This window comes from Pinus tabuliformis, chromosome 9 (genome assembly GCF_031772625.1).
Source record: "Pinus tabuliformis cultivar Carrire ecotype Pingquan chromosome 9, CPIR1, whole genome shotgun sequence".
In the NCBI taxonomy this organism is placed as follows: domain Eukaryota; kingdom Viridiplantae; phylum Streptophyta; class Pinopsida; order Pinales; family Pinaceae; genus Pinus; species Pinus tabuliformis.
In genome coordinates this window covers 409,601,223-409,612,957 of record NC_142307.1, presented here as the reverse complement: position 1 = coordinate 409,612,957, position 11,735 = coordinate 409,601,223, and the positions used below count along the sequence as shown (strand labels likewise).

Below are 11,735 nucleotides of genomic sequence, written 5' to 3'. Positions count from 1 at the left end.
AATTTTACTATAGTTCTTAGAGTCATCTAAGGCAGACAAAGGATGGAGGACAATTTGTCGATGACCTACAACACTAAATATTATTCGTGAAGGTTACTATTGGCCAAGTTTATTTAGAGATGCACATGAATATGACAAAAAGTGTCTTGTTTTCCAAATATGTGCTGGAAGGGATAAAAGGTCAGTCGCCCCATTGCAACCCAATGAATTCGAAGGACCATTTCAACAATGGGGACTTGATATTATTGGATAAATATTTCCACATTCATCTAAACAGCATCAGTATATTCTCATGGGTACAGATTATTTTACAAGATGGCTCAAACCCATTCCTCTTAGGAAAGTCAATGGCCAAGTGGTAATGAAATTCATTAAACAAAATATCATCACTAGGTTTGTTGTTTCGACATCTCTTGTCTTTGATTATTCCACGTACTTTTCATCATCATAATTATATGAATTTTCTTTCAATAAATGAATTGTATTGAAACATTCTTCATATTATTATCCTCAAGGAAACGATTTGGTAGAATCAAGCAATAAAAATTATATCTGTATCATTAAGAAAATTATATCGCAAAACAACGTAACTAGTATAACACCTTATAAAATTCTCTATGGGCTACTTGAGTGATGAAAAAATCCTCCCTTGGTACCTCACCTTACTTCTTGGTATACGAGAAGTAACCCATCCTCCCTCCCATCTATATCTACCTGCCTTACAGTTTTCTCAATATTCCCATAGTAGGTCATTCCCTATCATGAGAAACTACATTGATACCCTCCTAGAGATTGAAGAAGAAAGGCAAAAATCTCGTGCTAAATTCACATCCCCACCAGCAAAGAATTACATGATGTTTTGATAATAAATCCATCAGTGACAAAGAGTTTCATGTGGGTGATATTGTTTTGAAATGGGATAAACCCCATGAGGACAAGGGAAAACACACTAAATTCTAGCCCTTGTGGCTCGGACTGTTCATGTTCCATGAAAAACTTGGCTTGCATAACTACATATTACAAAACTTACAAGGGGAGATTGAGTGCCTCCTCATTAATGGCCAAGACCTTAAGTTTTAAGTTGTTACCCTTTGTACATATATTGTATTATGTTGTTCCTTTACATTTGTTGCATTGTATTTCTTTTGTTTGTCACACTTTCTTTTCATTTGGAATTTTACTATCTATCCCTTATACATAAATAAATGGTCTTGCACATAAATATCTTGCATATCCCATGTACAAAATGTTGATTTGGATAATGTCATAAATAAGATTATTGTAAATTTTCATCAATTGGTCAACATTATGTCTCCATCGATTGGTTCAGACCTAAACATCTTATAAGTATATATCATACCTGTTGGGCTCCAAAAATGTCATACAAATATCACTCATTACCATACATTTTTCACCTATGCTTCCATTATATCACTCACTATTCACCACCTTGTCACTCCATTTTCCCTACTATTCACCATTAATGGGTCTCATTTATATTTTCCAAATATTGTTTATTTTTAAGCATTTTTGAGAGAAATTCTTGATTAAATATTAGAAAATAATATATTTTACTTTATATATGGAAAGTGGGTTGTTTTTGTGACATGTGTAGGTTTCAAGGAAGCTTCCAAGACACCTTTATGTGGCCTTGAAGGATCAAATTCGAATTTGAGAAGATAAACCTCATGGAGAAGATCATGATCTCATGGAGAAGATCAAGGACAAAAGGGGGTTATGTGTCTAAATGGTTGAGAAATGTATGGAACTAAAGAGAGATTGGTGGATCATCCTTATGGGTTTGTTATCTCATCCCATTGTATAAATAGGAGTACCTCCTCCATTCCAAAGGGGAGGACTCTTGGAGCATGTATCCAACTTATGATGGAATAGAATAAAGCGCCATTTTACATAAATTTACATTATATAGTTTTAGATATAAGTTGTCTTAGTGTAGTAAATGGAATAATTTGTCACTTTGTTCTTAAGAGAATTGAGCTCACTCTAAAAGGATGAAAGAAACATTTTATTTCATAATAGATCTCATTTCATTTAATTGCTTAGATGTTTGAGGATTTGTTTGTGATTGATGAATGAGTTTTAAATTAAAATCTTATCAGCATATGAGGGGATAACCAAGGGTCTAAGTTAGGCTATCTGTCCATTTGATTTGCATCATAATTGAAATTCATTATTTTGCTTTTATGTTTCAAGTATTTCATTTCTTATGCTTATGAATGAATCTTAGTTTAGTTTGGATTAGTATATGAGGGGACAATCAAGGGACTAAGTTAGTCTTTCTCTCTATTTGAATCTGAACAACAATTAAAGTTCATTCTCTTGTCTTTATTTCAAGTTTCTGGTTTTATGTAATCAATGATTTCTTTTTGATCTATGATATTGTAGGGAAGGACAACCAGGACCTCCTTAATTAGGAGCCTCTTCCCTTACATATTATATTGAATCGTAAATAATTTAGTTAGACATAGAGTTAGTTGCCTACTCCTGCATATATTTTGTTGGCACCATCACAAGCTTACGAGTTTCCCTGGTTGATAATTTAATGAAAGCAATTTAAGCAATTAAATTGCCCAACATTTTGGCGCCGTTGCCGGGGATGGTGCTAAGGGATTAGGCATTAGGAATTTAATTCAGTACTAGTATTTTTCTTTAGAAAAACTAACTTGTGAAACCTGGTGACAGCAGGATCTTCATAAAGGAGTTCAAGTTTGAGTTTTCTGATGTTTTAGTATTTAGCTAGTTTTAAATTCAGTTTTTTTTAAAAACCCCCTGCATAAATAAAAACAAATCAAGCGATTAGTATGCTCTCTTCCTGCGCTTCGTGCGATCAGGAAGATCAGAAAATCTATTGATTTATTTCAAATAAAAATACTCTTGCTGGAGAACTAATCTGCAATGCGACAATAAAGAATTTTGTGAATGAGAAAAAAAACATCTTTAAATTTTTAGATGAAATTTAGTTTTTTAATTTTAGATTTAAAAAATAAAAATTTCCACAAAATAATAATAATATATATATCATATATATACATATTATTATTAAAAATAAATAAATAAATAAACTAACCATTTTTCTTAAATATTTTTAAAAAATGCAAAACATTAAATTAAATTAAAAAAAAAACAAAAACAAAAAAACAAAAACACAAAAACAAAAAAAACAAAATAATTTAAAAAAAACACAAAACAATTAAAAAAAGTTTTGTGAATAAAAAAATCATCTTTGCCGAGGTTTCAGACGAGAACGCAGAAGCTAGCGCAAGTGCAGGTTCTGCTTGACCAACTCGGGCTCTGTGGCGCGGCCAAGACGATCATCGGCGACGAAGGGTGTCCGTCGGTATTGATATAATCCATGATCCAATTTTGCTGTTCTTGGACGAACCAACCTCTGGGTTGAATTCCACCAGTGCTTTCATGGTTGTCAAGGTGCTGCAGCGTATTGCCCAGACGGGGAGCATCGTGATTCTTTCCATTCACCAGCCAAGCTACCGGATTCTTGGACTGCTGGACTGGCTCATTTTGCTGGCACACGGGGAGGCGATTTTTAGCGGCTCGCCAAGTCGGCTGAGTTTTTTTTATGGAATTCGGGCACCCAATACCGGAAAACGAGAACAGCACGGAATTCACCCTAGATTTAACGCAAGAACTGGATGCCTCTCCCGGGGGGAATCAAGCCGCTGGTCGAATTCTTTAAAGCCTGGCGAAAGACGGCAAGCTATGGCGAAATTGCAGAAAACGGCACCGGAATTATGAGCCTCAAGGAAGCCATTGGCGCCAGCATAGCCAGAGGAAAACTGGTTTCCGCTAACCATCATGGCGAGAATGACAATCAAGGCGCTATGATCCCTGCCGCCGCCAATTCCGGCGAGGTTGCTAATTTCGCGAATCTGCCGTGGGTCGAAATCGTCGTTCTGATGAAGAGAGCGTTCACCAACATCCGCCGGACGCCGGAGCTTTTCATGATGCGATTGGGGACGGTCATGGTTATTGGATTCCTTCTAGCGACGATATTCTAGAACCTTGATAAAAGCTCCAAAGGAATTCAAGAACGGCTCAGCTTCTTTGCCTTCGCAATATCGACTACCTTCGATACCTGCGCCGACGCCCTGCCAATTTTCCTGCAGGAGCGCTACATCTTCATGCGGGAAACCGCGTACAACGCCTACAGGAGATCCTCCTACGTCTTAGCCCACACCCTCATCTTTATTCTGCAGCTCACAATCCTAGCCACAACCTTTGCCGTGACCACATTCTGGGCCGTGGGGCTCGCCGGCGGAGCATCCGGCGTTTTCTTCTTCCTTCTCGCCACCATTGCCTCATTCTGGGCTGCCAATTCCTTCGTCACGTTCCTCTCCAGCGCGGTTTCGAATCTCATGATCACCTACACGATCGTCGTGGCTCCGCTCGCTTATTTCCTGCTCCTCAGCGGCTTTTTCATCAACAGAGACCGAATTCCGCCCTATTGGATCTGGTTTCACTACATTTCCCTCATCAAGCATCCCTACGAGGCCGTCCTGCAAAACGAGTTCGACAATCCTCACGCCTGCTTCGCCAGAGAAACCCAGGTCTTTGAGAACACGCCCATATCACACCTCAGCCCTCAGCTCCAGCAATCATTTCTCAACCTTCTGAAAACCACCAGCAACATCGACATCACGCCCACCACCTGCGTCACGACGGGAGTCGATATTCTGCAATCACAGGATCTCTGTACGTGACACTAGCCTGGGGAGTCCTGTTCCGAATTTTATTCTACATTTCTCTGCTTCTCGGAAGCAAGAACAAACGCCACTGATATTTGACCGCTCCGCATTACTCTATGTTGATGGATTGTGGTCGCTGAAATAATTGGTCCAATTACAGCTGGAGCAGGGGCCGAGTTATCCTCAGAGTTTCCTCCAACCGTGGCGGCCAAGAACAACAAAATATGGACAACTGTACCCAACGCAAAATCTACCACAGCCATTCAACGCAGAATCTACCCTTCAATCCTGCTAGTTCACGAGTTATGCGTCTTGTTTTGTGTTTGTTACGTTGTTATAATATATTAATTATATTAATATAATTGTAATTTGTTATTAATTGTTATATTTTTAATTGTAATATGTTATATGAGTTTGTTATTTAATGTTTATAATGTTATTTACATAATTTGTTAATTATAGTATTTGTTGTATATATATTTGTTAAGTTATTTAATTGTTATTAAATAATTGTTATGATGTTAGGATATATATTAATGTATGATTGTATTAATAAAGTGTTTTATAATGTTAGGTTAGAATTGTTATTGTTATGTTATGATTGTTATCCGTTTTTTTTTTTTTTAATTAAAAAAAAAAAATGTTATATGTTTTGAAACAATTATTGTTTAGAAGGATTTAAAGGGTGAATATTGGCAGGTGAAGGATATTGGCATTTTTATCGAACAACACTTTGATGAGAGAATCATGAGAATTACAAAAATTGGATGAAACTGCAAGAGTTGGTACAAGTACAAAAATTAAAAAAATTAAAAAAAAAAAAATTCCACAAAATTCACGCAGGTTTGAAAATAAATAATGGAACATTTGGAAGAATAATTTAAAAGAACATTTGGTGGATTATTTAAATGCTGATTAACTTGCTTAGAGTTGGCAATTTGATATTGTTGTATGCTTTTATAACGTACTAATCTGCAGGACACAACAAATCTATAATGCCAAACTTTTCGCCATGCACAAAAGTCATCTGACACAAACAGGGAGTATTACTTTTCATGGTTATTTTAAAAAATGGATTGATATTAATATCATGATTAAGTCAATTTTAACACTTTGTCTGTCCTTAATTTGTTTTATTTGGTATGAAATTTTTGCATAAGAATCATGAAGAAACTGGCCATTTCTTCTAGAGCACACTTATGTTTTCTTTGTACCAAGTTTTTTACAGGTTACAGGATAATCAAGTGATCATAAGGAGATTACATTGTGACGACAATTGGTCTTCCAAAGACTAAAGTCATGAAAAATTCTAAAGACAAATCCAACTCTACAACCACTCCTTTGCAACTCCCTTTTTCCAAAAGATTTTTAATTCCACCAATTGTCAAACCATAAAGCATGACCTTTCCATATCCATTTTTCACAGCAAGAGTTCTTATTCATACACCATGCATTTCCTTACATCCATTCCTTACAAGCTTATTGTCATTTTCCATGTCATTACCATTCCCCTTCATTTCCACAAATAAAACCCTGCTTCTATGGATATCATTGAGTCAAAGTCCTAGAGTCCAATTAACTTTGTAAAAACACCTAGAGGCTTGCATGCCTTAATGGCAAGTACTCTTGCCAATGAACAATGGGAGTACATTAATATCCCTTGTTCATTGGATCTTGTAGGTGACTCGACCATGACAAATTTATTCGTACCTACAAAGATGTGTTAGGCATCCTGACTCCCATTGGAATCAATGGTGGGAGCTCTTGTGTTGGCTAGGGGCATTCATTAACGACCACTAAGTCAATAAGTTCTTGCTATGTTCGACATCGACACATTTAATCGCATAGTAAGATTTGTGCCATCGAGCGTTGAAGACTTGAAGACCCATATTTTGTAGCAGATGAAGCCAATTTCCTTTCATTGTTTTTCAGTTTGTCATCACTTGAGGACAAGTCAATAAATAAGGCTGGGGGGGGAATGTAACTTCTATATTTTGTATACCTTCCAAGCCTTATAGATTTTCAGCCATATTCAGTAGACTCATCAGATTCATCATCCAACAGTGGAGGATCCAGCAGCAGATACGACTTTCAGCCATGTTCAACAGACTCCTCAGATTCATCATCTAGTAGCAGAGGATCCAACAGCCGATACGACAATACAGATCCATCTTTCATCCACAACTTGAAGAAGAAGCTTCAGATCAGAATTGTGGCAGCTGAACATGCATGATTCATCCACTTCCTTAGGTAAGTAAGGTATGATGTTTTCTAACCTTTAATCTTGAAATTCTTTTTAGATGCTAAAATGATGATATTTGGAAAATATTCCACTATTTCACTATTTCCTTTCTCATTAAAAATTGCCAAAAACCATCAGTTGGGGAGGGGGGAATTTCACACTTCATTTTTTTTCCTCATTCATATTACATCTTAACCCACATAGTCTTCCCACAATAAAACTACTACAAAATGATGAGCATATGATTGATCTCAACAAAGTAAATAATGATTGTAAACACAAGAACCAATCATTAAAAAGAGATCTCAACAAAGTAAATAATGATTGTAACACAAGAACCAATCATTAAAAAGAGATCTCAACAAAGTAAATAATGATTGTAACACAAGAACCAATCATTAAAATATGTAAATGCTTTGCAAACAAATAAAAGTTATCCAAAGATGTGCAAAGTTAAAAGGAAGCTCATTTAAGAATCAAATCAAATAAGTCATTGTAGTAGCTTGCATGAGGACATGCAAGAGCTTCAGTTGGGGAGTATGTTGGGCTCCAAAAATGTCATACAAATATCACTCATTACCATACATTTTTCACCTATGCTTCCATTATATCACTCACTATTCACCACCTTGTCACTCCATTTTCCCTACTATTCACCATTAATGGGTCTCATTTATATTTTCCAAATATTGTTTATTTTTAAGCATTTTTGAGAGAAATTCTTGATTAAATATTAGAAAATAATATATTTTACTTTATATATGGAAAGTGGGTTGTTTTTGTGACATGTGTAGGTTCCAAGGAAGCTTCCAAGACACCTTTATGTGGCCTTGAAGGATCAAATTCGAATTTGAGAAGATAAACCTCATGGAGAAGATCAAGGACAAAAGGGGGTTATGTGTCTAGATGGTTGAGAAATGTATGGAACTAAAGAGAGATTAGTGGATCATCATTATGAGTTTGTTATCTCATCCCATTGTATAAATAGGAGTACCTCCTCCATTCCAAAGGGGAGGACTCTTGGAGCATGTATCCAACTTATGATGGAATAGAATAAAGCTTCATTTTACATAAATTTCCATTATATAGTTTTAGATATAAGTTGTCTTAGTATAGTGAATGGAATAATTTGTCACTTTGTTCTTAACAGAATTGAGCTCACTCTAAAAGGATGAAAGAAACATTTTATTTCATAATAGATCTCATTTCATTTAATTGCTTAGATGTTTGAGGATTTGTTTGTGATTGATGAATGAGTTTTAAATTAAAATCTTATCATCATATGAGGGGATAACCAAGGGTCTAAGTTAGGCTCTCTCTCCATTTGATTTGCATCATAATTGAAATTCATTCTTTTGCTTTTATGTTTCAAGTATTTCATTTCTTATGCTTATGAATGAATCTTAGTTTAGTTTGGATTAGTATATGAGGGGACAATCAAGGGACTAAGTTAGTCTTTCTCTCTATTTGAATCTGAACAACAATTAAAGTTCATTCTCTTGTCTTTATTTCAAGTTTCTAGTTTTATGTAATCAATGATTTCTTTTCAATCTATGATACTGTAGGGAAGGACAACCAAGACCTCCTTAATTAGGAGCCTCTTCCCTTGCATATTATATTGAATCGTAAATAATTTAGTTAGACATAGAGTTAGTTGCCTACTCCTGCATATATTTTGTTGGCACCATCACAAGCTTATGAGTTTCCCTGGTTGATAATTTAATGAAAGCAATTTAAGCAATTAAATTGCCCAACAATACCAATGGAAAATAAGAATTGAATCTTGTTGGGGGAACTACTAAGCTGGTGAAACCTAAATCCTTAATAAGATATTTGTGATAGATGGTTTCAAATCAATTAATTGTAACAGTGAGAACCCATTTCAAAAAATCTTGAAGTATTCTAAACACTAGGAACAACCTCTTTGATTGTAAAATAATCCAGGATCCCTCATCCACCCTGGTGCAAGGAATTCCTAAATATTGAAAATTGCATGAAAAGAAAAATAAAAATAAAAAAGGAGAAAGGTAGCCCTAATGGTTAGCTCAATTGGTTGAGTCACCATTGTTTAAGCACATTTTCCATTTCAAGGTCACAAGTTCAATTCTCTTGACACCCTTGGGGTCAAGCTTCATCATTGAGCCGGAAGGAAGTGGTCCCTTCAGGTGGATCTGCCTAGCACAAATATTGCATGTACATAAATTTCACTGATCTCCAAGGTCCATGAACCACTGAGAAAATAAAAGGAAAAGGGAATGAAAAAGGCTTCCTTCATAAAGAGGTGATGCAAATAACTTTATTTGGGCTATGGAAGCTCTCTAGCAAGGAAGCAATGCTTGTGATTTCTTGACTTTGTCAGGGCTATGCATGCTCATTAGTAGTGAATCAACACCAAAGACTCATATATAATTCTAAACATTTTAAACTCACATACATAATATCTCCATATACTACCAAATATTTTGGTGTTTGACTCATGTCTTAATTGATGTGTTACAAACCAAGGCCAAGAAAAGTAATAGAGAGACTAAACTTCTAATTGGGGATAAACAGTTGAACGACTAATACCTATATATTTAGATCAATTCTTCCCTAATGATTAGGTTCCATCATTAATAAGGGCTAAACCAGAGATGCTAAGGTCCTACCCACAAATCACCAATTGTTGTAGCAGCTACAACAACCCCAAAATTTTTACATTTTCCAAAATTTGGAGTCCCTCTCATTTTTTTATTCAAAAGATAAACATCCCTTTCTAACCCTAAGTCCATAATTTGAAGCTAATCGAACTTGTTAATCACTAAAAGTGGCTTAGCACATCACTAGATGATATCCTAGCACATTGTGCACCATCTTAGTGTCACACTGCAAATCTTCCTAGCACACTCCATCACATCCTTTGAATCCCCACCATCGTAGTGTGTTCCTCAAGTGTCTCGCATCACCTTACAATTTCATATAAATATTATCGTGATACTACATTTGATGCGCACAAAATACCTCACACATGCGAGAAAGCTATATAAGGGTTGATATCAAAGTCATTTGTACATTTATCTATCGTTGCGAGATCCATTAGCTTATTAGCACAAATAAGTCTAGTAGTGTGCACTTTTTTGTTGATTTTCATACTATCTCTAGGAGATGAACAATCAAACCAGGTGTTTGGTAGGTCATTGTACCTACTTGTGTCTTTTCATTTTTTTTTCATTTTCTTTTTTGCACAATCATTTCAACTCCCAACTCTTAACTTTCTACTACCCCTTTCATGTTTCTATATATCCCTATGTCACATAGCCTAACCTCTTGTTTCCTCCCTCTCTCTTTAGTTCTATCGATTCTTCCCCATAGTCCTTAATCTCGTACTTAACCTTTTTCTTACCATGCCTATTGATACAGTTCCACAACAGCACAAAAATGTATTCTCTCTTGTGTTATGACACATCCTCACTTGTATCTTGCACTACAACAATCCCTTGCATTCCTATGAGCAACAGCGCAAACTCACTCATCAACTAACCAACCTTCCTTTAGAAGCGGCATTGTCAACCATGCTTGTTACTATTTATTATCGCATTTTCACTACCATTTTCCTTGCACTACATCACATCCTTACATTCGTCCATGCAGCATGGTGTGAAGTCTAGCCTACGGCTCCTCTCTTCCTTTGCGTAGTTGTGCATGTTTCCTTTTCCTAGTACTTCAAAATCAGGTTTATGTCTAAAACAAATCACAAACACACTAAAATACACACAACTCCAAGCACTTTGCATAGAAGAAACGTAACAACAATGAATCAACAAAGTACACAATCATTTTTCAGAACCAAAACTTATTTATATTATAACTTTAATACAAAAAACATAAGGATCTTGTACCAAGGATCATGTCCCTTGCAATTAGTCCTGATATAAGGAAATCTATGGCTTGAGGTCAATAATGTTTGACTCTTAATATGCCCAAGAATAAGAACAAAATTGAATTTCTTGCTGGAGAAGCACTTGACCATATCCCTCTCTATCCGCTTTTCTTGAGAACCTAGCATGTCCTTTGCCACCTACACTCACAGAGAATAATTTTGCTCCAAATACCTCTACACTCTTGTTTCTCACTTGTAATTTCTCCTTCAATTACAATCACAAATCATCTTCAACACAATTCTTCTCAGATTGATTCTGCTCCTTCAAAGTCACTGTATGTAAGTCCAAATAAGGCTAGAAACTCATAGTCCCTTTTCCCATCAAGGTGATTATATATAGGCCTCCATAATAGAGTTTTTTGCACACAATAAATCTGTCCTTGAGTTTACTATTCAAAACAACCCTGAAACATGTTATCCAGACACCCTTTGCTAGACAAACTTCCACAATACCCTTCAAGACCCAATCGCCTTCAACATACATCCATAAAACTTTGTCACGCTTCCCTCTTGTCATCCCTGATGTGACTCCTTGTGATTGTTCTATGATTGAGGTTAATTCAACCTCTTTTAGGACATAATCAAACCATATAACTCACACAACGTTTCCTGAGGTACTCAGTCCTCCATAGTAGATGCAAACCAAGACTCCTTCAAGGTCTCGACCCTCTTCTTTTACCACTAAAATATGACATAACTTACATAGAGAAATTCGATGGCCTAAACTTGCTTGTACAGAATTTCACTAGGACATAGATCAACATGAGACCTAGGTGTTCCTTTCCTCCTATCTTATTTTAAACAAATCCATGTTAGGGCACATAAAAATCATAGACATGTGTCCTCCTTC

General features: G+C 35.9%; 1 pseudogene; it reads left to right on the top strand.

Annotated features, from left to right (window-relative positions):
• The first annotated feature begins 3,235 nt into the window (after nucleotides 1-3,235).
• Nucleotides 3,236-4,816, top strand: LOC149148900 (ABC transporter G family member 2-like; annotated as a pseudogene).
• The last annotated feature ends 6,919 nt before the right edge of the window (nucleotides 4,817-11,735 follow it).